Below are 24,426 nucleotides of genomic sequence, written 5' to 3'. Positions count from 1 at the left end.
CAAGAGATGAGCAAATGAAGTGGAAATTTTGTCTGTCAACAAGGAGTGTAGCAAGTGAGAGTTGACACAGTTGAAAAACAATGGATTAGGTCCACAGACAGAGCCCAGTACTCAGCTGCTTTATTGTCCTGTGCACAGCCCCGTAATTGCTGAATGCAGTTCAAAACACTCAGTTTATTTTTCACATCCTCTGTCTTTGGTACAGTGCCTCCCATGATAGCACCTGAATATTCTTATAAAATTAGTAATTAAATGCTTGTGAAATATTGGAGTACTTTACTGATCAGTAACTCAGATTTAAAAAAAATAATTAAAAATAATCTTGCTAAATTTGAATGTGTGGCTGAATGTTCAGTTTCTTTCACCACAACATAGACTTTAAGTTACTCAAAGTACAGTTGATAGCCCTTGGTTGCATCAAGGAGTGATTACCATTACTGCAAATCAGATCCATAGTCACAAAACACAAACCTAAAACAAATAACAAAAACAAAGTACCCACATGCAACTAAAGAACCACTTGGGAAAAATCAGATTTTAGCGGCTCACCAAGGATCTCGCACACAGAAAGAAGTTTCAATGACAAAGGCAGAATAAAACTCAGTTCTCCAATGTAATGTTCAACTGTGCAGCCTAAATCAACCTCTTCTTTTTTTCTGACCTCCAACTCATTCTTTACACTTACTTAGGGTCACAGAGAACTGGGAACTACAGCGAGAAAACAAAACATCTCTCATTGCTCACCGTGTTGCACCACAAATTTCAGGATTTGGAGGGCAAAGGTGTATGGAATTGTATAATTAGAACTGGCAAAATCATAGATATTTTTATTTTTTTTTAGTCCTCCAGAAACACAGGCCACTTTAGCTTTTTATTTCTGCTACCTAATTGTTCTCAAGGCAAACCAAAACTCTCGAATTACATCATATGTCATCACACTGATCGAGTGACAAGCCACTAGAAGACCTATCTCACTGGAGCAAGCAACAGCAGAAGTCAGATCAGTATCTCTTATTCAGGTGACTATTAGAAAGCACCCAAGAGCTTTTTTCAAGTGCTTGTTTGCAGCAGAGGGAGATGGTGTCACTCAGGCTCCGGATTGCCGTGTTCCTCAGCAGGCACAAATTTCTGCTTGTTCTCTCAAATACAAGATTTACAGCCCTGTCTATTCAGCATTAATCCAGACCCAACCCATAACTTCTTATTCCAGTTTCACTCTTCAGGTATCTCCAGCTATGTTTACTTCCCAAGCTTCTCACCATAACCTCCTTGTCTAGCATGTCAATCTCATTACTCCAGACATAAAATTATCCCATTCTCATTCAAGCTCAAACCACCGTTTGAACCTCCTTTCCTTCAGTCCTAACTTCTTCCCTTCTGCTTACCAAAACATTGGACTTATTTTCTTCTCCACACCCATATCCAGTTCTTATCCCTACTGCAATCAGGCAAGACAAGGCAAGGGAGAAACAAAGCACAGAGGAAACCATTCTCCTGTTCAGTTCTGGGGCACAGCCCAAACTCAGAGATGAAACTATAGGCCAAGTCCATTTCAGATTGTACATATTGTGATGAAATCTTCAGACACTGTACTATAAAAATATAGCTAGTCCAAGAGCAGAATTTTAGGAAGACAACATCACAAACATCCTTGCCATTAAGGCCATTTCTCTTTAACTTTCAGACTTGGTCGACAACAAAGGACTTTGAGACAACATTCAAACCAATGAGAGAAACAGAAAGGAATGATAAGACAGGCTTAATCTATATGTCAACTTAGCAGCTTTCAGTTTGGAAAAGGGAGGAGGAGATAAGTTAGATTATAATTTAGAAATCAATTAAGTAATCAGTTTTGGCTAGACAGGCTAAAAAGAAGCTTGACTTCAGAACCATGTTTCTAACCTAATAAATGTTCGCCTCCTATGTGCAGAGCTAAGAAATAAGCCATACAAATATCTACTCAAATATGTTCATATTCAGTCCAGGTTTTACATTTTCAAGATCTGTAGCATTATGTAAAAACGAGTTTTATGTACTCGCATTTTGAGTTCCTCGAGAGTGACTCCACACATTCATACTAACAAAATGCATCAAATAAAAGCAACTCCCCTGTCAAGACTTGCTGTCACATACACCAGCTTCTCCTGTCTTTGGCATTCCAACCAAACCAGATTCTTCCAATTGCTCAAATTCCTAATAACTGGCAATTCAGGTGGCAAAGTGAAAGGTGTGCAAACTTTAAGAAATCCAAGCAGACTGTAACAGATGAATCTTTATTATCTACAAGCTCGCTAGTTCCTTCAAAAAATTCTCACAAGCTTGTTTGATGCAAGACTCACTCCAAAAGCAAAGTTGACTCTTCCCCAAAATGTTTTTCTCTGAATTGAGTCATTCAATGTTTGTTATGATTTCTACCAATTTGCCTGCCATGAAAATTGTGATTATTGGCCAAAAGTTCTTTAGAGCTTTCTTGGAAACTTTCATTAAATGGTATGACATGGGCCAACTTGCAGTCAGTGGGGACCTAATCAAATTTAAGTAAAAAGCAATTGGGCTGTTTTTTCCTCAAGTTCCCTGAGAACCTTGGGCATGCATTATCTGGTCCTGAGAATCTGCTGGTTTTCTAGTAACAAATGTATTTTAGTAACAAATGTATTTTACAACACTTAAATTTGATTTAAAGTCTCTGAAACGTTACCTGTAAATTTCCAGCATAGGCATTTTCTCTAGGTTCTACGACAACAAATGCTATCAAAAAAAAAATCTTTTCCTACTGTGACCTACTCTTGTATGGATGCTCTTTCTATTTCTGAGACCTTAGTAGTCCTATAGGCATTCTGTGAGGCTTCAAGCTTCTAATGCCTTTGTAAAAATATTATTAATTTTTTAATATATGTTCTACAAGTTTCTCTTCAGGTTATTTTTTATCTACCTTGGACCATTATATTTAATCTGTCTGGTTTAGATACAATTTTTTTAAGAATGCTTACTTTTACCTATGAGCATTTTTTAGCATCTTGTTTAATCATGGCATACATATTTTTATCTTTAGATCTTATTCTGAAAAATGGCCTGCATTTGTCTCAAGTTTCCAGTGCAATGTCCTGGAACATTCACTATGCTATCTGCAGGGATTTTACTTCGTTTACTTTCCCCTTTTATTTTAACAGTTTTTCTGAGCACAATTTTAACACATCCTTTGCTTTCCATTGCTCCAATATGAATTCTGAATGAACACTGACACTGCAATCATGACTATAGAAATGCTCTCTGATTGTTGTTTTGAAGGAGATCCTAAATATTCCTCGGGAAGAAATTAACAGTTATTTTCCCTTTTCTGATTGGCTGCTCCAATAAACAATCATTGATGGTATCTGAGATTTAATCTGAGCACCCCACCCTCATGTAAAATCTGAACAATCTGCATAAAGATATATTTAATTCATGTAGTTTTAAAATTAGTAAGGTGCCAAAAAATGCAAGACCTCTGAATGGAGAAAAAATCTTCAGTTAAAATTAATATCGATATTACCTCCAACTCACTCAATCTCCAACAATTTACAATTATCTGGATTCTTTAGACTAGTGAGATTTTTCACTATTGTAATTAAACATGGAGGTCAACTTGTAAAAAATGGCAGGAGTGTTCTTTGTTTTGTTCAGACAAATTTTTAAGACAGCTTTCTCAAACTATTCTGCTGTTCTATGTCTACGCCTCTATTAATTTCTAAGTTTCTTGGTAAAGCCTGGTGAAAGGGACTACTTAATTTTTTAAGTCTTGTAACACAAATCCAGTGCACTGATGATAAAATGGGGAATTATCACAGACTTTAGAAGTACAGCTTTCCATTACAGAATGTTTAGTATTGAATCCTCAGTGGTCCAGTCCATCTAACGGCTGCTTCAACCCATATAATAATGAAGCTTTTAAGAAGCATCAGAAAATTTAAGTCTCAGAAGAGACGGTATTGCCTCAGTCTAATGGAGGAGAATGACATCTAGCAGGACCTTTGTTTGTGGGACAAGGTTTTGGTAAGGAGGGGGCAGGGGGTGGCTACTGGAGTGAGAGGTTGCTGGAAGTTTTCCCTGTGTCTGGTGTAGCCAATGCCAGATGGCTCCAACAGCGACCTGCTGCTGGTCAAGGCTGAGACAGTCAGAGATGGTGGTAGCACCTCTGGGATAATGTATTTAAGAGAGGATAAAATTTATGGCATGGCAGCAATTGCAGCTGGAGAAGAGAGGAGTGAGGATATGCCAGGGGAGCAACCCTGCAAATACCAAGGTCAGTGTAGAAGGAGGGGGAGGAGATGCTGCAGGCGTTGGAGCTGAGGTTCCCCTGCAGCCCGTGATGCAGACCAGGGTGAGGCAGCTGTGCCTCTGCAGCCCATGGAAGTCCATGGATGCAGACATCCACCTGCAGCCCATGAAGGATCCCAGGCCAAAACAGGTGGATACCCAAAGGAGGTAGTGACCCCATGGTAAACCCCTGCTGGAGCAGGCTTCTGGCAGGACCTGTGGACCCATGGAGAGAGGAGTCCATGCTGGAGCATGTTTGCTGTTGGGACTTGTGACTCTGTGGGGGACCCATGCTGGAGCAGCCTGTTCATGAAGGACTGCACCCTATGGAAGGGACCCACCTAGAGCAGCTCATGAACAACTGCAGCCTGTGGTAAGGACTCACGTTGGAGTTCATGGAGGACTGTCTCCCATGGGAGGGACACGGTACTGGTGCAGAGGAAGGAGTCCTCCCTTTGGAGGAAGCAGCAGTAGAAACAACATGTGATGAATTGATCACAACCTCCATTCCCTGTTCACCTGCACTGCTTGGGGAATGAGGCAGAGAACTGGGAATAAAGTTAAGCCCAGGAAGAAAGGTGGGTAAGGGGAAGGTGGTTTTAAGATTTGGTTTTACCTCTCATTATACTACCCTGATTTGACTATAATAAATTAATTTCCCCAAGTCAAGCCTATTTTGCCCATGGTAGTAATTGATGAGTGATCTCTCCCTGTCTTAACCCACAAGCTCCTGTCCAGCTGAGGAGCAACTTGATGAGCAACTACGATCCAGCCAAGGTCAAGCCACGACAGCCCTATCAGATGCCAACCTGTTCAAGTACTGAAATCTCAGCTTGCTGTGTGATTGAGCACCTTTCCTACTCTGGAGTTCCTCTGCTGCATCATTTTTCACTCACAAAAGCCCTCAAGTTGCACTAATTAATTAGATAAATGCGTCAAACCTTTCTTCAGAACAGGTCTATGGAGGAATTTCATAAATATTTCTTTAGTTCGAGTACTTGGGTAAACTGAAAATCTACCTGTAATCCTTTATGAAAGAGAACAACATTTTATATGATTCACAAACTGAGAATTTTAAAACAGATTTTGCACTTACAGAGTAAAACCATTTAAAAATTCTAACGTGAATCATGTATGCAGCTTATTCATTCTCTATTACATACTTTGTATGTAGTGAAGGACAAGAATCATGTTATCACTTCTTTCCCCAGTTTAAGATGTGCAAGTTTCTGAGAGTTGTCCTATACTCCCTTAAAGGAAGACACAGACTTATACTGTTAAAAAAAATATACTTCAAAGCTCATTCTATTATGAATTACTTCAGCAGCCTTAAATCAACATCCAAAATCAACAAAAAGTTTCATACCAGGATGGGGATAAGAGAACTAAATTAAAAATATCAACAAGAGGTTTAATTTTTTAAGAGTTTAGTCATTGACATTAAAGGCAACCAATGCAGCAGTCAGAGGGCATTGTAACACAGAGGTAAAGCATATGAACATTTTCCTCCAGAATTCACAAGATTTAATCGAAATGCTAAGTTAAACATCAGAGCAACTAGGAGTTTTTGTTGTGTTAGCAGAAGTTTTCAGGTTTCAGTGATATTTGAAGGCACAACGTGATTTGAGCACACAGTTGCTATGACTGCTGTGCTACAGAGAGAGAATATATTAAAGGCATCTAAAATGCCTGTTTGAAAACACTAAGCATTTAGTCTGCTCCTAGCACCTTCTGAAACATAAATTTAATACATGTTGATAAGTTTACACTAACACAGTAAGCTAACAGACTGTTTGAGGTACTGGTTAAAGTACTAAGAATCTGGTTTTTTGCAAGTTTAATCCAGTGAACAGAAAGATGGGATATATAAAGTTGTATGGCCTATTTCTACAATGGCAGAAGAGTTATGAGTAATCAAAGGTACTGAGATGTTCCTAGTTCATTCATACAAACTAATGAGATGTTAGAAAACCAGAGAACTATAAGCTAAAAAGCTTAGGCTGTACTAGCTCAGTAGCCACAGTGGCTGGAGTTCAACATTGACTCAATACTTAAATATTTGCTCAGCTCCTTTCCCAGGATTCACAGCCTGAGAAGAATTATGTGCTACTGCAAACATGCCCTCAGCAGTACCTGCACTAGTTAGCTATGTCTACACAGAATTTCACACCAACAGGTACATAGTCTTCTAGGATAATTCCATTTGAAAGGAACCTCAAGGGGTCACAGAGTCATAATAAGTCAACAGTAGATGTTTTCTATGAAAGAATAAATGTTATCCTGTATCCCCATCTCACCTTTATACCAAAAGGAGTAGTTGCCAATTTTATTTCCCCTGTTGTGATAAGTTCCATTTCAAGCCTCATTTGTGCTAGAGTTAGAACTCCAAGTATTAATAAGCAATGAAGTTTTTACACTACTGATGGAATTTCCTTTGCAACTTCTGTAACCCCAAGTAGGATGGCAACCATTGGTTGCCCCAGGTAGTTTGGGGACAACTGCTGTACAACATATAAGAGAATCAACACTTTGGCAAGTCAGTTTCTAAAATAAGGCCATGAGGCAAAACTACCAAGAGCAGAAAGAGAATAACTAATATTTCACAAAATATGCTATGAATCCACTCTAGGAAAACCATGTTAAAGTGATTGCATCCAAGAAAAGAATAACTCAAAAAGAAATCATGAAATAAAGCCTATGTGTTCAGGTTGCCTCCAAGGACTACAGTAGGCATTAAACATACCAAGTTGCAGCTAATTCTTTCAGATACCATGCCCAGCTTATATACAAACCTTTCTCTTTTTTTGGCAGCCATATGTGAACTATCCCTCTTAGAATTATTTATTCTTGGCTACAGAGACAAAAAGCATCTTCAGCACTTATGTACAAATATATTTGACTTGTAACTTTCTAAATGCACCCTATCAGCCAACTTTCCTATTAATTGCTGTCTAACACATGCTAACCAAAACCAAGGTATATCTGTTGGAGTCTCCTAGCCTTTCTGAAAACACCACCTTTATACTTGTTCCACCGTATATCTGGAATAAAAGCAGAAGTCATACGGAAAGCAGGAAGAAGACATTGACATGATCAAAGATCAAATGGATATTTTCATAATCTTTGTATAAACAAAACAACAAAATCCCACTGTTAGCCAATTATCAGCGAAAGATTACTCCATTTCCAGCATTTCATACTAACATCACACACATTCCAAAGCTATTGCACTTCCTTATTGAAAGCATCCAGCAAATAACTAATCAAAAAGTTATAAAGAACCAGCATGGGTATTTCTTGCAAGTCTAGAGACAAATGCTTCTCAGTTTGCTATTGTAAATTTACAGAGAAAAGGTTTTGGATCAGAACCCAGTTAGAGTTTCACAAACTAACAGAACATAAAGGATAGTAACTAAGAAACCTGAGACATAAATTATTTTTATAGGCTGTACTGCAATTAAGAAACATAATAAATGCCTGTTGCTTTGTCTCAATTTAAAATAATTATAGTTAACTCAAGTGTTGTCAAAAATTTCAAGAACAATATTTTACACCCTTAATTTAATAAGAGGTTATAGTAACTGTTTAAACTGTTTAACATATTAAAGAGCTTCATTTAAAAAAAAATCATTATATAAATTAATTTTGTATAGTATCCCAGAGCAGCATTTTGAAATAGGACTGTTAAAAGTTCACAAGTTATAAACAATGAGTTACTTCTAAAAACATTTAATTATTATTTTTACTGTTAACACATGACTTAACAAGGAAACAGTGACCTTTTCTGGCTATAAACGTGTATTTTGAATTCTATGTTGGCTGCCTTTTGAAGTCAGTGACAGTGAAAGAATTAAGTTTAGGAATAATCCATTTATTCACAAAAACATACCAAGTTTGCTCTCTGAAAACAAGAGCAGAACGTGCAAAACAAATACTGGTAAAAACCCAAACTGTGTGTCCAAGGTGCACCCATTTCTCTGTAAGTGTGTAAAGACAGTTAAGGTAATTTCAACTGATCTCACAACACCCAATCAACAACTTTCCACTGCAAAAAGAAACCCATGTGTGATATCTCAGTGAGTGTATTTTTCTACTCTTCATTTGTCTCCAGGTGTTTTGCACAAGCTTTGAGCAGCATCAACCTCAGACAAGAAAGTCCTAATGGCAGGTAGTTACTAACCTCCAGGAAACAGAAAAACTAGGCATTACTGCAATGTATTCAGCCTGAGAATACACAAACTCGTGAAGTTTGATGCATCAGGGTGGTCTCTAAATCACCTTAAAATAATTTTTAAACAAATTAGTTATTGTCATTGCTAGCTGCCACGCACATTGCTACACAGAACTCCTGATTGTTACAAATTCTGCCCAAGGAAGTGGTCAGCAGAAAGTTAAACACATTAGGCTACTTTTTTACAATAACCAGAAGCTATTAGAATGGACCAGGAACAACCAGTCCAAACCAGAAAGAGACAGTTCTTCCCTAATAGGTAGTAAGTAATCTGCTTTATCAAAGAATGCAAGAAGTTTAAATAAGTTCAAGCAAAAACTGGGCAAAGGGAGAAACATTCTGACTGAACAGCACTTTTAACTAAACAGTTAAACCACGTTACAAAGTCCCCTGAGCTGAAAACAGGTGGAAGTTGGGAGAGTGTAGGAAGGTGGTATGGGAAAAAAGAAAGATGAGTATCATACGTTATCATATTTTTATCCTTCCATCAGCTTCTGATTATGGCTACTTTCTTTTCCCCCATGACCTTAAATGCATTTAATTGCACATTAGCCCCTGCAATGGACGGGAAGATGATAAGCAGCAACTTGTGATTACAGTTTTTATTGATTTTTCCCCTGGTGTACTGCTTCTAAAGACACTGCAATAACAGGCAGATGCATAGGACAGACAGAAAGAGTTCCAACCCATCTTTTGGCCCTAAAAGTCTCTTTAATATGATATCTTCAAGTCAAAGATGTAAAAGATTTTTAACTGTTACAAACAGATGTTAAACTTGACTTTAGACAAAGATCACAGATTAGAGACAGAATATTAAAATGAATGAACTCTTAATCTGAGCCATTTTTATGCTTTTATATTAAAGAAAATCACAAGTAACTTCACCATTTGTTTAAGAGCAGTTTGCTGAATTAAATGTCATCTCCTAACTCTACCTTTCCTATTAGAAGTTAAAAAAAAGGGAATGAAAATTCCATAAAGACCCAGAAGAAGAAGCAGTTAGGGCAAATGAGCAGTGGAACCTGCAGCTACTTAGCTTTTTTCAACCTGAATTAAACTCCATCATATCCACTGCACAGTGGAGGTTTACAAGACATGCTCACACATGAGAGGGGCTGGGCTGCCATCCAGAGGGACCCAGACAAGCTGGAGGAATGAGTGAACAGGAGTCTTATGAAATTCAGCAGTGACACACATGAATCCCTGCATCTGGGAGGGAAGAGTCCCCTGCAACAGAGCAGGTCACCAAGACAACACCACCAGTACCCAGCAGTGCACAGCGGGAAGATGAGCGGCAGTGTTGAAACAAGTTCAGACTAGGTGCAAGGAAAAAAATGTCTCACTATGAGGACACACAGGCAGTGAGATAAAGTAAAGCAAAACGCACAGAGAAGCTGTGCAGCCTCCATCCCTGAAGGTTCTGAAGGCAAGACTGGATAGCACTATATAACAGTACAAGAGATGTCAAGATTGATAGGACTTCAGGACTGGTATTCGCCACAGCCATATTCAAAGTGGACCTTATTTAGCTTGACTTTTTCACCTTTATGCTTGCTAACATTCTCCTATGTCCCACAGGCATTTACTTTAACATGAATCTGATTTAAGTTAATTTGGAGCAATTTTTCTCAGTTTTTATTTAGTTCTGAAAGTTGCTGCTTCTATTCTTCAACCTGAAGAGATTCTAGCATTTTTCTTGGTGTCTTATTATGCCATTCAGTACTACTACCTCCTATAAACTTCTTAGCTTCACTTTTTGGCCTACCATGACTGCAGTCCCACTACTGTCTCCTTTACTTTCATAAAAAGATTTTCATGCAAAAAGTTTTTGCTACAGGTAATTTTTATTCATTGTGGGCGTACTGCAAGTATAATCAAGGACAAAAAAAAAATTCACAAAGGTCAGTAAGCCAGTTCCACTCCAACTCCGTTTGACACAAAGGCATGCAGTAAAATATTCCAAGAGTATCATTCCAGTTTTTCCAAATGTATAGGTTCTGGCCAAAAATCTCTAAGTAAATATGTTTCACTTAAACTGGAAATTGCAAGCCTGCTTTCACTTCTAACCTCGAGATCAGGTACGTGGAAGTTTTATGCTATGGCACAAAAAATGAGAATTTAAATTCTCATTCTAACTACGCTGTAGGAAAGAAGTAAAACAGCTGCCCCTTTAAAGCAACAGCAAAGAGAATGTATACCCCTCCTTATCGTGCCCTGCAAACGAGATACTGTGGCATATGCAACAGAAGATACAGCTGCTAATCAAAATAAAATACATTTAAAAAAAAAAAAAAAAAAGAGTAAGGCATTGCAAACAGCATGTATGCTTATTTAAAGCAGCAATCTCTTTGGCCTAATCTAGTTACATACTTTCGTCTTTTCTAAGAGTCTGCCCACAGCAGATAAACACACAAACCTTCTTGTGCTGCACCAACTGACGTCAGCAGTCGCTTAGGAACAGCGTTTGGTGCAAAAGTGGTAGTACCGAAACTATGTTTACAATTGAAAAAGAATGAAGTATGCAGAGCTCACCATAGCTTCAGGAAAAAGAGATACAAATTTATAAACGTAAGCTACAAAAGACCTTTTCTAAAAATTCGTGGGACTTTCAGGGAATGTTTATCTGCTTAAACATCTTCCGGTGAATACAAAGAGTAATAGATTTATTTTTTTATATTTTCAAGAGTTCACTCTTCCCTGAAAAAAAAAAAAAAGGGGGGGGGGAAGAAAGAAGTAGTCATCAGTTTCGTCAGTTTTGGAATGTAAGCTTTGAGCTTCTTTCATTTCTGTTTAATCTGTAAATGAAAATTCAAATCCAGTAACAACTTTATTGGGTAACTGTTTAGAGGGACAAAGCCCTGTTGTTCCCACAGCAAGAAAACAAAAGATCTCACAAAACAACCTGCACCAGTAGAAATAATCATCCCATCACTGTTTTCTAAGTAGTCAAATGTTCAGAAAGTCTAGTATCTAAGGAATTTAGAAGTACTCTACTTTAAATAACTCAGTGCAAAAATTATTTAGAAGACCCTGAAAAATAAACAATGTAAAACTGTACAGATGCAAAGCTGTTTGCTACAGCTTCCCAAACAAACTTAATTTTACAATTACAGAATTTTAATTTAGAAAGAATGTGTGTGAAATCTCTAAGAATGAGCTTATTTATTGGTCCAGTGTATTTTATAAGTAAAGCCCAAATTCTGAGTACCCTGATACTTTCCATTCTTTGACAACATATGATAAAGTTTCTAACCACTTGTTACACTTCTGGAAGTCTACTGAATAAGAAAAAAAATTGCATTGTTTACGCAAGTTTAAAAAATGTTATTTAAAATATAGATATATATATTAGACCTCTACTTGGCATTCTCCAGCTTAAGTCTATGAAAATGAAGCAGTTTTCTCATCAGAGCTGGGTCTAATAGGAATGCACGGTAATATTGGACATCATAACAGAGAGAGTCTGTACCTTGTGTGCTCACATTCCTCCTGCTGGCTCTGAGAAAACATGAAGGAAGAAGTTAAAACTAGACTGGCCAAAAAATGGACACTGCAGAGAAGGACACTGAATAATATAGGTCAATATTACAAAAACCAGAGTGCTTATTTTCATATTCTTTTGACATATATCCAATATAAAACCTCATATTCAACAGTCACTCTCAACCCCTCAACAGTAATTAGTTACTCAGACCTGAGAGGCTGTGCATGCATTTGTCAGTTTTTTGCTGCACACATCTCCAATCAAAAAAAGTGCATGGGAAGAGAACACAGCCTGCTTCTCCCATTAAGCTAATATAAGCTTAACTTATAAACTTAATATATAATATAAGCTTAATTCAGGAAGGCTAACTGGAATATATATCAAATGGAAGTGATCAAAATCAGGAACATTCCCCCTTCACTCCACCAAAAGAAACCCACCACCTATATGCAAAGTGGAAAAACTATATAAAAGACAACAAGGATAATCCTCTTTTTTTTTTTTTTCTTAAATACTGAATTCCTGACATGCAAACAGTTTTACCAAATGTCTGAAATGAAGACAAGGAAAAGGAGCAGGTAAAACCAACTTATTTGAAGCAGATAATCTGTGGTTCCATTCATCTCACTATTTTTTATTCTGCTATGAGGATTGGGAGAAAGCTGTTTCTGTGATTCCAAGGCACCCCTAAAGAATATTGTCTCTGGACAAAGTCCAGATGTAATTTGGGCCAAGAATAGGTATATGATCCCAAATTGAAACATTCCTAGACCATCCAATGGTCTAAGTAGTTTATCTGGAAGTCAAGCAGAGAGATCTGAAGAAAAAATAGTTTGACTAAACTCAGCAAAGCCTTACTCATTGATCCAGGCAGAGTTCAGAAACTGCTTCAGCTTGCTTTCTGATTTATATGCCTCTACCTGGCCTCTAAGTCAACTTTTCCAGGATTCTAAATTTACTTCCCATCACACCTCTCATCATGACAGCTGAAAAGCAAGTTTCCAGTCTTCTAATACCCTTGGGAAACAGAGCATCATTTTTCTACTCCTGTATCTGGAAATAATCAAGGTGCTGAAGGGAACAACTGGCTCTTCAAACTACTGCTGTACTTTGAGAATTTCTGAGGGGCTAGAACACAGTTCAACCATGCTTCAATGAGAGGCACCAGCAGGAGCCTCTGTTGTCTCAAGTCTCACTCCTGGTAAACCTCTCAAACAGAGACGTCTACCTGGATAATCTTTTAAGTACGACTTGGGATAGGAAGCAAAGAACCAGAAACAAATGTCCAGTTGTTATCAGAACTGCAGCCTATGCACTAAGCACAACCTTCACAGAATTCTAGTTAGAATTATGCTCCTACAATGCCAGCTTTGTGTCCCATAAAGAGGTAAGACTTACTGGGAGATTAATTTTACTGCTCTAACAACTGGTCTTGAAAACAGCCAAGTTTTAAGTAAGTGTCTTTTTCCTTCTTCACCCTCTCCTTCACAGATGTTAGCTAGTTAATTTTAAAGCTAACAAAAAAATTACCTCACTGCTGATGCAGACAAACATGCATTTGAGCAATGTAATAAACTATAAACATAAAAATCATCTTATCTGAAAAAAATAATGTGAACTTGGAGATACAATGAGAAACATACTTCACTCACACATATATTCCATTTCTTAGAGGGGGGAAATAACTCTGAGCATCAGAAAAGACTGAGGAAAAGGAGTGGGAATCAATGTTAACAAAACTTCAGACTCTCTGAAGTCATTTTGAGAAAAGATATTCTATGAAAACTCATCTTTTCCTTGAAAAGCAAGCTTCTTTGCTTCATCCTGTTATCTGCTGTCCATTTTACTATTCAGGGCTCCACAAGAATAGTCTGTGATCTGTCCTTTTACTTCTCAATAGGCATAACACAAAACAAAATATCACTGACGCAGCTTGCTTTCACATCCAGCAACAGCAGTGAATCAGGCCTCTTGCCAAGTCAAAACTTGTTCGAGCACCTCCTCCAAAAAATGGCCATCACCACTTCTATCTAGTAGACTGCTACAATGAAAAAGAAGTGATAGTCTCTATGAGAAAGGCTCAGAGCATAAATAAATTAGCCAATAAGTCAGCGTTTCCTTTATCTTGGAGCTGTCATTGCTAGACAGCTTGTTTGTGTAACTGGTAAAGACAGAAGAACAATAAATCAAGTCCTACAACATGATAGGAAATAAACTGTCATGTTTCACTGCATAGAAGACCACTTTCCCAAAACTCGAATGAACATCACAAGGAATATCAGAACAATAAACACACTTTTTCAGGAAAAGGGGTAAGTAGCTCTGTGAGGAGCACAAATGATGAAACCCTTGGACCTTTTGTCTCATGACTAGATTACCTGGCAACTTGGAGTGAGACTTTTATCCCGTCAAATTTCACTGAATTAAAAGATACTGGGGACGAATACTTCAGGCTGACAAAGTTGTGGTTGTTCAGCCTAGAAAAGAGAAGGCTGCACAGACACCTCATAGCAGCCATCCAGTATCTGAAGGGGGCCTACAGTGAATCCAGAGGGTGACTGTAGGGACAGGATGAGGGAGAATGGCTTCAAACTGAAAGAGAGTAGGTTTATATTAGATGTTAGGAAGAAATTCTTTACTGTGAGGATAGTGAGGCACTGGAACAATTTGTCCAGAGAAGTTGTGGATGTGCCATCCCTGGAAGTGTTCAAGGCCAGGGTGGATGGGGCCCTGAGCAATCTGGTCTAGCAGAAGGTGTCCCTGCTCATGGCAGGGGGGGTGAAAGTAGAGCATCTTTAAGGTCCCTTTCAACCCAAACCATTCTATGATTCTATGAAAGACTGCATGACAAAAGAGGTATTTGAATTAAGCTATGACGTGTGCACATGTACACTACAGGCACATACATAAATTTGCTTGTATTTACAAAATGTGAATGTCGTAATTCAATACAGGGTTATACACCAAATAAATTACTCTATAGATGTACATCCAAAAAGAAGGTCATAATAGCCACTGCAGAGACAACATTGAAAACAGGTATCTGTGGTAAGGGAACAAAAATTCTTTACCAAGTCCAGATACAATCATAGAATCACAGAATCATTAAGATAGGAAAAGACCTTTAAGGTCATCAAGTCCAACCATCAAGCCAGCACTACCACCATGTTCACCATTAAGCCATGTCCTCGAGTGCCCTAACCATTGTTTTTTGAACAATTCCAGGGATGATGACTCCATCACTTCTCTGGGCAGCCTGTTCCAATGCTTTACAACCCTTTCCATGAAAATATTTTTCCTAACATCCAAACTATAACTCCTCTAGTGCAACCTGAGGCCATTTCCTCTCATTCTGTCACTTGTTACCTGGGAGAAGAGACCACCTCTCACCTGGTTACATCCTCCTTTTAGGTAATTGTAGAGAGCAATAAGGTCTCCCCTGAGTCTCCTTTTCTCCAGGTTAAACAAGCCCAGCTCCCTAAGCCACTCCTCATCCAACTTGTGCTCCAGATCCTTCCCCAGCTCCTTTCTCTGGACTCACTCCAGCACCTCAGTGTCACAACCTTCTTGAACTGAGGGGCCCAGAACTGGACACAGGATTTGAGGTGTGGCCCCAAATTTGAGGTGTGCCAGGTATAGGGGAACACTCACTTCCCTAGTCCTTCTGGCCACACTATTTCTGATCCAAGCCAGGATGCCATTGGCCTTCTTGGCCACCTGGCACGTGCTGGTTCACGTTCAGCTGCTGTCAATCAGCACCCCCCAGGTCCTTTTCCGCCAGGCACTTTTCCAGCCACTCTTCCCAAAACCTGGAGCACTGCATGGGGTTGTGACCCAACACGACAGTGTCTTTCATTAGTGTTTAACAGGAAAATAAAATAGGAAAAAGGAAGTTATTTCTTCAAGACTTTTTGTTTTGTATTATAAACTTTAGGGATACATTCACATAGCTAAAAAGATGCTTTAGCTTCTTGTAAGGACCATGATTTCAAGAATCTGTGCAGTTCAGCACTAAAGCTGAAAGATGTTTAAAGAAAACTCAGCTTGGGAGAGCACAAAAATAAGTTGGTTAAGACTAGAAAAGGCTACTTATAAGAGAAATGCTGATTCATTTGCAGAATCGAACAGCTTAATTGACTTACTTTTCAATTAAAAAAAATCATATTGGTCCTTAAAAAGACTGATGTGGAAACTTCAGACATACAAACACCATAAGACTGAGTCACACTACATGATGTTAATTCTCACTATCACACTTAAACAGTTTTAATTAATTGCCTCAGGACACAGAAAATGAACTACTGCTTTGCAAACTAGAAAATGCGGTTTCTCAGTGCATAAAAATGACTACAACTGCTTAAACAAAACCATACTGTACAGTTCATATAAGTTATCAAACTAGTCAGAATACTAAGCAGTTTTATGTTTCAAATGTCAAAATGCAAAAGCTGTCATTTAACTTCAATTATTTTTGATTATATTTTTGGTATTGACAGTAATTTTACTCATATAAAAGAAGTTGTGTAGCTGCTTTGAAGATACAAGATTTCAGTGTCAAAACACAGGGCATTTTACGATATTTAAACACATCATAACAGTTCAGTCTTTAAACACACAGATCAGAAACTAGGGTGGGAAAAGCACATATGTTCTGTGAACGTCAGGCATTCTAGTTTTCTTTTTTCTTTTTTATAAAATTTTGGAATTCTGGGGTATATGGATATTTTTTCTTTTAAACTTCAAAGTAAATGTTCTAATAATCATTTCTAAGTAACCAGCACAGCAGAATGCAGCGATTCTTCAATCAAATAAAACCAATAAAGCTAGACAAAGCACTTACAAGAAGCTGCGGAATGAATGGTCTTAATTATAATCTCAGTATTCCTAATTTTCATATTGAAAATTTGAAACATTTTGAATACTCAGTTTAAATTTTCTGACAAAATATTGTCTTCTAAAAATACTATCTTTAAGCATTTTGGAAAAATAAGAATCCTTTACTTTATAAGTGTTCCAAGAAAAAAGAGACTAAAGCTCTCTTTTATATAATGAAACCTAAAAAATATAAATGTATTATAGCTTTCTTTAGCATTTTCACATAGAAAAAAACCTGCAATCTTATTGTGAATCAAGCTATATGTTAAATATCAAAACAAACACTTAAGAGATTCTGAAATCGCTTCTGTTTGATGCATGTTTCTGATCAATAGATAAAAGGGTAATCTTTAATTTCCCTCAACACATAGAATTGTAATCAAGCTAATTAATAAATTAAAATCTGCACACAGGACATTTGCATTGAGAGCAAAGCCTGTAACTTACAAAAAACACAGGTTTTTGTCTGGAGGCCCCCGGACATTGTGGTTTAGAAAATAAAGCAGGGAAATCGGATTAGAATTGCCTGCTCTGGCCTTGGGTTATGTCCCTGAAGGGTTTGACCATTTTAGCAGGAGACATTGGTTAAATTCACAAAGCATTCAACTCTTGACAGTTCATCAGCCACAACAAGGGGTTTTGGCAAAATATTTAAGTCTTGTGGGCTACTTTTCAAAATGTCCAATTTATCAAAAAGATTATTGGCAGAAAGGAATTCAACACAAAATATCCACCCATGTTCCCCCAATTTCCTGAGGAGATTTCACAGTATGCTGCAAATTGTCTCAACTGTGCCATTAACAGCATTAGATGCAGTTGTTTTAGGGGTATCACAAACAGCAGTCACTGTGCCCCTTTTCTCGAGATGTTGTAGGGTCACTGTAATGGATGACTGCTAAGATCCACACTCTTCAAAAGTTCTTGCCAAGCTGTCTCAGTCAACAAATAATTCTCCTCAACTATTTCTTACAATATATTTCTAATAAGGTTTTCACTAGCCATTCTTACTAAAGATGTTACAGAACACATGGAGCTCTGAGTAACCTGATCTAGTGAAAGGTGTCCCTGCCTACACAACATGATAGGAACAAGATGATCCTTAATGTCCCTTCCAGCCCAAACCATTCAATGATTCTGTGACATTCTGGGAATGTCCAGTGACAGAGGACCCTGCACATCCTTCATACTGCACACTGCATTATCTTGTACAATCACTAGCAAACAAATAAACTCCTAAAAAATACTTATTTGACATAATAAAAATAAAGTGTTCTAACTCCATCTTCTGGCTAGGAGTAATTGATGTGTGAAGATAAAAAATTATCAAGCAAATTCAGCTTGACATCAGGTTTTACTTATAAACTTTAGGCATCTAAAGTTTCTTCTTTGTGTGATTAAAGCTTTCTCTCCAGTTTATTTTTCATTTCCCTCTCACTTCTCCTAGGTTTGAGTTTGATCTTTGCAAAGTATCTATGTAATCAACATTTTTGTTAACGTTTTGGTTAAAAAAATGTGAACCTAATCAAAAGCAAATTTCCTCTTTCTCTTCCTGAACATTATTTTAAGAGAAAATAACCATAATAACTAGGTAATGAGAAACTGTCCTTTTGTTAGGAGAGCATCATTAGCTGCACAATGCAAGATTTAACATTTCACGTTTCATAAAGGAGTAGAGCTAACAACTCAAAACAGCAGGTCTGCAGATGATTTCCTCTTTGATCACAGACCTCCAACAGATGGAGGAAGAAAACACAAAAAAGTTCACAAGAGAAACAGATACCTGAAGTCATTTGTGTGTACTCCCCAGCAGCTGAATTTATTCAAAACCTGCAGTGTGGTGTGCCTGCTTCCATTTCTCCATTCTCAACCTCTCCTGTAAAAAGTTATCACAGTGGCTAGTGCCTTTTACACTGGTGGTTCTGCTGGGGTGATGGACAGAACATATAAGCAGATAACTCTATAAAGTGAACATATCATGGACTAAGAGTTATTATGAAAGGAATAAGTGATACATTATTGAATTGCACAATTCCACATGATTGAAAATGGTAAACTGGAAGGAACAAAGTCATGGGACCTGTTTGCCCCATGAAGTTCAGTCTGGGCTTGAACTATGAGAAACTGACATTTTGATCACATTTTCCTATTTCTCGCTGTCATATATGGGAATTTTCGGCAACATGAAAATTAAGAGTCAAGGAGAGTTACTATCAAGAGCTGGATAGAAGCTTCCTTACCATAGCAACCTGTTTTATCTGAAATTTCAGGTACCCACAAAAGTCAAAAAAATCATCACATAGAAGCATCAAAGAGGGACAGACATAATTCCTGACCCAGCACAAGAGGACTTCCACTTCAGCAGTTCCAGGTCATAGCTTTTCTTCACTACCACATTACATATTTAGTTTTGCAGATGCAAGCACGGTAAATTGATGAGAGTCCAAGACTCATAAGGTGACTCACAGAAGTGTTGTTACAGTTTTATGTTTTCATTTTACTTCACTCCAAAAATTATGAGGAATTTTCACATAAACATTAGAGTACTAAAACACTGTTTTAAGGGAGTGTGAAATACTCCGGTATTTGGAAGAATCTGATTCTCATGTGCTCTTTACCAGTTCATCCTGTTCTCACTATGAATGCAAGATAATTCTGTCTCTACCACATGATATCCTAAAGTGTTTTTCAAATGAACCCTCTGCCTCATTTCTGTGCAAGTCTCAAATATTTAAATTGCGCCTTTCCACTCGAGGTCTTTGTAAAAACTTCGCAGAAAATGTTATATGTTGTAAGCCTGGTACCACACCTGACTGCAATTGTTTAATATCTTACCTTTTAGGTCCCCATTTGCCACATATCATCTATCCAATGCTGAAGCATTTTTTTCCTTTACTTCAAGTAGACAATGCAGAATATACGGTTCACTCAAGACATAGAAAAAAATATAGAGGTTTTTGGGCATGAGGGGATGCTATTTTGACTGATTTATTGGGAAGTTCTAACACATCCATTCTTTACATGGCAGTGCCATTAGTTCTCTTAAATCAGCACAACTTGGCATTGCCACAATAAAGCATCAGTCCTGCCCTCCCTCAGCTGCTCATTCCCATCCCTGGGTCTCTCCCTCCCTTACACAGCAAAAGCATTCATGCAGACACGTGGCAAGGAGCTACAAAAAGAACTGATTACTTTTAACATGGATTAGTTCCCCAATTTAGTTCACTGTGTAGTCTCATGAATGCTTGTGTCAGCACAATGGGGGACGGTGCTAGGGCAGGAATGAGCAGAAAGGGCTGGGAAGGACCACTCCTTTCAGTGTCAGTGCCATAAAGCACTCAGGGAATTGGAACACTTGAGCAGAGCCGTTCAGATTAGAAACGATATGTCCAAAGGTAAAAAAAAAAAAAAAATCCCCTTTTTGTGACTACATAAAAATTAATCTAAATTGGACATAGTTCTTAGCATCAAAAATTTTTTATGCTCTGACCTCAGAACTCATCATTTTGATCACCACTTGCACTGTAACTGTACCTCCCAGCCTACAAAACCTGCTGTTGCACCACATATTTTACTTAGTTCTGCTGCTGGTATTCTGAGAAAAAAAGAGGCAAAAAAACCCCCTAAAGTAAAAAAAACCAAAACCAAAACACAACACACTAATAATACATGAAGGAACAATGAGGAAGACTTGGGGGGAAAAGTAGAATATAGCAGAGACAAATACAAGAGGTCAGCATTCCAATTTTTTAAAAAAATAAATAAAGGAGAAAAAAAAAGAAAGAAGGAGGTATAGAAAGATTACTGATAGCACTATATTACTTGATTTTAAAAGCCATTGAAATCTTGACCTCCAACATGCATCTTAGCAATAACCTTTCCTCTAAATAGGCACAGTGTACAGAGGATAACATTTTAAGTCAAAAATGTTTATAAAATTGCTATTGCAGAAGAGAACTGTAGTGAGACATGAAGACTGAGAAAAATCGTCTGCAACTGTAACCTAAGACAAAGAAAAGGAGAAATGAGCTCTTCATTCCACAAGATTTTAGCAAACTGTTACATTTTATTGATTAGTTAAGGACTCAAATTCTATGTGGATACCAAACACATAGAAAGCCTGACACTGAGGAAACTGGAAACAAGTCAGTCACTTGGACACAGAAAGTAAATAAACTGTGAAAATCACAAAATAGTAAAGGGAAACTCATGACATGCCAGGAAAATTTAGAAATGGCTGTGGCATTTCTCTCTGTTATTCCCCCTAGCTCTTGTTCTCTGAAAATCTAAAACAAACAAAGCCCAATGACAGGTTTACCGCAGGCTGAAGTTGTGATCTCCTAGAGTGGAAATGCAGAGAAACTTCCTATTCCTAGGAAAGAGGAAGATTTTATTATCAGGAGAAAGGGGCTGCTGAACAGAACTAAGTCTATGTAATTTCCTCTATTGGTCTTAAGGATTACATGGAAACAAAGAAAAAAAAAAAACCCTTACTAACAAAGATAGTTTAAAAAGACCTGGAAAAAAGTTACTCAAATTAGACAATTGGAATAATAATATATTTTAAAAGGCTGCCTACCTTAGGGAATTCTAATGATCATATAGGAACAGAACCATATGATGAAGCCACAAAACAAAGAAAACATCCCTTTATGCTGCTCAGAAAAGCATGGAAACCTTCCCAATGCACAAAACTTTCCATGCAAGGTGATCTGACTGCTGGCCCTTTTAGCTACATACATAAGAAAACAATGGATTCTCAGTCACTTCCTTCACGTTTTCAGTGGCATTTTCTACAAAAGACTTCATAGTGTAAGAGTTGCAAAAACATTTTACTGGTTTGCTTTCCACACTAAAAATCAAATCAGAAAAACATGGAAGACACCTTAATCCATGTTCTCTTTCATAGCACCCACCTATGTGACTGATTCTAAAAGATACAGAATAAACAATATTGGAGAAGTTGACTTATGAAGCCATAAGATTAAAACAAATATAAAGCAAATGTTTCCACAGGAACTGGACAAAATTTCACCAACTCTCCTGGAAAAAAACCTGCAGTCCCTTACTGTAATGCCTGAAAGATGGAATAGCCAAGTAGTATCCAGTCCCATCTGTTATTAGACTTATCTTTTGAAACATGCATGTACATCAAACAGTCTGAGAATTCAGAAAACAACAACTGAACGTTGTCAGCTCATAAAAACACTTTGAAAACAGTTAAAAAGTGCCAGAATAAAGACTAAATTCAGGTAATTAAACAATATTAAAATTTACATAGGAAAAAAATGTAGTACGTGATCATGTAATTCCCCTTTCCTTCATTGAAGGAAACTAACAAGGCTTACAGGGCTAAAATACTAAACAAGGATAAACCAAAATATTTGATATGTCTAACACATTGCACAACCTGAAGGAATTTCCCTAAATAAATGGCAAAATTACTGGACATACACTCGTGGAACCCACCAGTGACCTGACGACACCTTAGCCTCCATTTTACAGTCCAGAACTGAAGGGCTAAAGAAGATTAAGGACAAAATTGTGATCTCCAGATCTTTCTTTGCTAATATCTACATTAGCTGTCTATTGGTCATACGGATTTAAGTCCTAACACTCACTGATTCCAAGAGCAGAACTTCATAACTTGGAGTTGAGCTGATACGAGCAGGCACCAAACACAGCACAAACTAAGCAGAGGCCACGTGCAATGTCTGAGTGAGGCTGGACAGGTCAGTCAAACTACTCTCAACTATCAGCAAAACCGGTTACTCCTCCATTATAAATGGCATTCCAGTGCTTTAGCCACCTTCACACAATTTTCATCTTTATTTCTTTTTACTTATGTAAAATACAGTTGAAGAGAAACCTGTACAAAGATCCCGGGCCATGTAGACAGTGAGCACTGTTTGGAATGCAGCTCCGGTGATCAACTAACCGTAAATGATGCTGGCATACAGTCCAAAAAAACACCCTAAAAATATGGGCTGCCAGACTCTTGCAGCCAACCTAATTTATCAAAAACGTGCAGAAATTAAGATACCCACTCTTTCTAAGCCTTATATTCAAGGGTTTGGGGCTGGGGGGAGGGGAAATTTGGGTTTGAGGTTGGGTGGTGGTGGTTGGGCTTTTTTTGTTTTCAGTGGTGTTCTTTGTTTGGAGTGGTTTTCTTTCAATGGGGTGGGAAGGTTTGTTGATTCGGTTGCTGCCTTTTTTTTTTCCTTAATTCTTTTAACACAGAAAAAAATGCAGTGGGTTTTATGGAGGTATTCTTCCAAAATAATTTGAAAATCCTACTATTCAAACATTTAAAATATATTGAGGTTTTAAGCTTTGCACAAACACAGGAATACATCTATTCTGAATTAACCCTGACATTTTAACAAGTCTGGCCTGCAACTGTATACTATAATTCTAGTTTGTTAAAAACGAAGTTTATTCATGTGTTTGCCTATTAAAAAAAAAATAGAAAAATAAAAACACAAACACTTTTGGTTTAGGCTGTTGGTCACCATGTGCTTTTCCCCCAAAAAACTCCAGCCATAGCTAACCATAAGGTAATACCCATATTAAGAACATACATCAATATTAAAGCAGTTACTGTAAAGTTGTTTACAGTTTCGAAGTGAAATGCAGAAGATATGATGATTTTCTGAGATAAAACACACACTGCTTTCAACACTAACTGGTTTACATGAGTGGCTAGGTAGCCACTAGGTAACTATTAGAAGTTACTGAATTTTAATCACAACAGAAAAAAAAAATATTAGACCAATACAGAATTTAGAGTCCCTTTCTTTAGATCTTAAGCCTCGGGTAACATTAATTCTGAAAACTGTGTTTTAATACGTGGCACCAAAAACCACTTCAGGTTATTTGCTGGAAAAGGTGGTGATATCCAAACCGCTGGTCAAACTTATGTGTACTTAATTTTGGCAACTGGGGAAGATCATTTTCGTACAGATCACCAAAATTTGATTATGCATCTTTGAGAATCAACCCCAGCTACAGTGTTCTTGAGAGAAGTAGCCTTGGAAAGTTTAAGTAATTTTTCAATTTATTCACTTCACAAATCCTCACAAGCGCCGTAGCCGCAGTCACAACCAAAGGGTTTGAGACTAAGCCAGTCCTTTCCTTTGTAACAGGCGAGTTCAGCTTGCAACACTATCAAAAATAAAAGAACTGTAAGCTAATTGCTGGCAAGTATGACGCAAGCGGTTTCCTAGGTAACAGCCCAAGTTGCTGAAGTGCCTGATCCAGCATTTCCTCATCTGTTTGCACTCACACCAGCAGTCTGACAATGTAGTCACTGCATCCTGTTTCACTCAGCAGCCAGAGAAACACACTGAGCTTAACCCTTGAGTAACATCTTTACAGTCAACCCGGCTCATCTCAAACTGACTTTTACAGCGAAGCTTTGTGCTGGCATTTTCATTTTCACACACCTGTGTGCGCTGCTTTTCCTATTTTTAATTGAGAAGGAAAGCACGAGAAAGAAAATAATTTAAAATGAAATTAAAAAAAAAAATATGTAATGTATCTT

The 24,426-nt window shown here is 37.7% G+C and overlaps 1 protein-coding gene, 1 long non-coding RNA gene and 1 other non-coding gene across 3 annotated transcripts in view; all 3 read right to left on the bottom strand.

The window, feature by feature from the left end:
* Positions 1-24,426, bottom strand: part of PDE3B (phosphodiesterase 3B) — an 86,552-nt gene that overhangs the window by 47,554 nt on the left and 14,572 nt on the right. The gene's annotated exons all lie outside the window — the stretch shown is intronic.
* On the bottom strand, positions 1,063-21,389 carry LOC116787967. The gene is made up of 3 exons (XR_004357501.1): positions 21,378-21,389; positions 4,129-4,134; positions 1,063-1,438 (listed from the first exon to the last, which is right to left on the bottom strand). It is a non-coding gene; the product is annotated as an uncharacterized LOC116787967 (long non-coding RNA).
* Positions 9,143-9,332, bottom strand: LOC116789111. Its single transcript, XR_004357894.1, has one exon. It is a non-coding gene; the product is annotated as a U2 spliceosomal RNA (small nuclear RNA).

Source organism: Chiroxiphia lanceolata, chromosome 6 (genome assembly GCF_009829145.1).
Source record: "Chiroxiphia lanceolata isolate bChiLan1 chromosome 6, bChiLan1.pri, whole genome shotgun sequence".
Taxonomy (NCBI): Eukaryota; Metazoa; Chordata; class Aves; order Passeriformes; family Pipridae; genus Chiroxiphia; species Chiroxiphia lanceolata.
The sequence above is the reverse complement of the archived record's forward strand: the minus strand, read 5'-3'. Positions and strand labels throughout refer to the sequence as shown.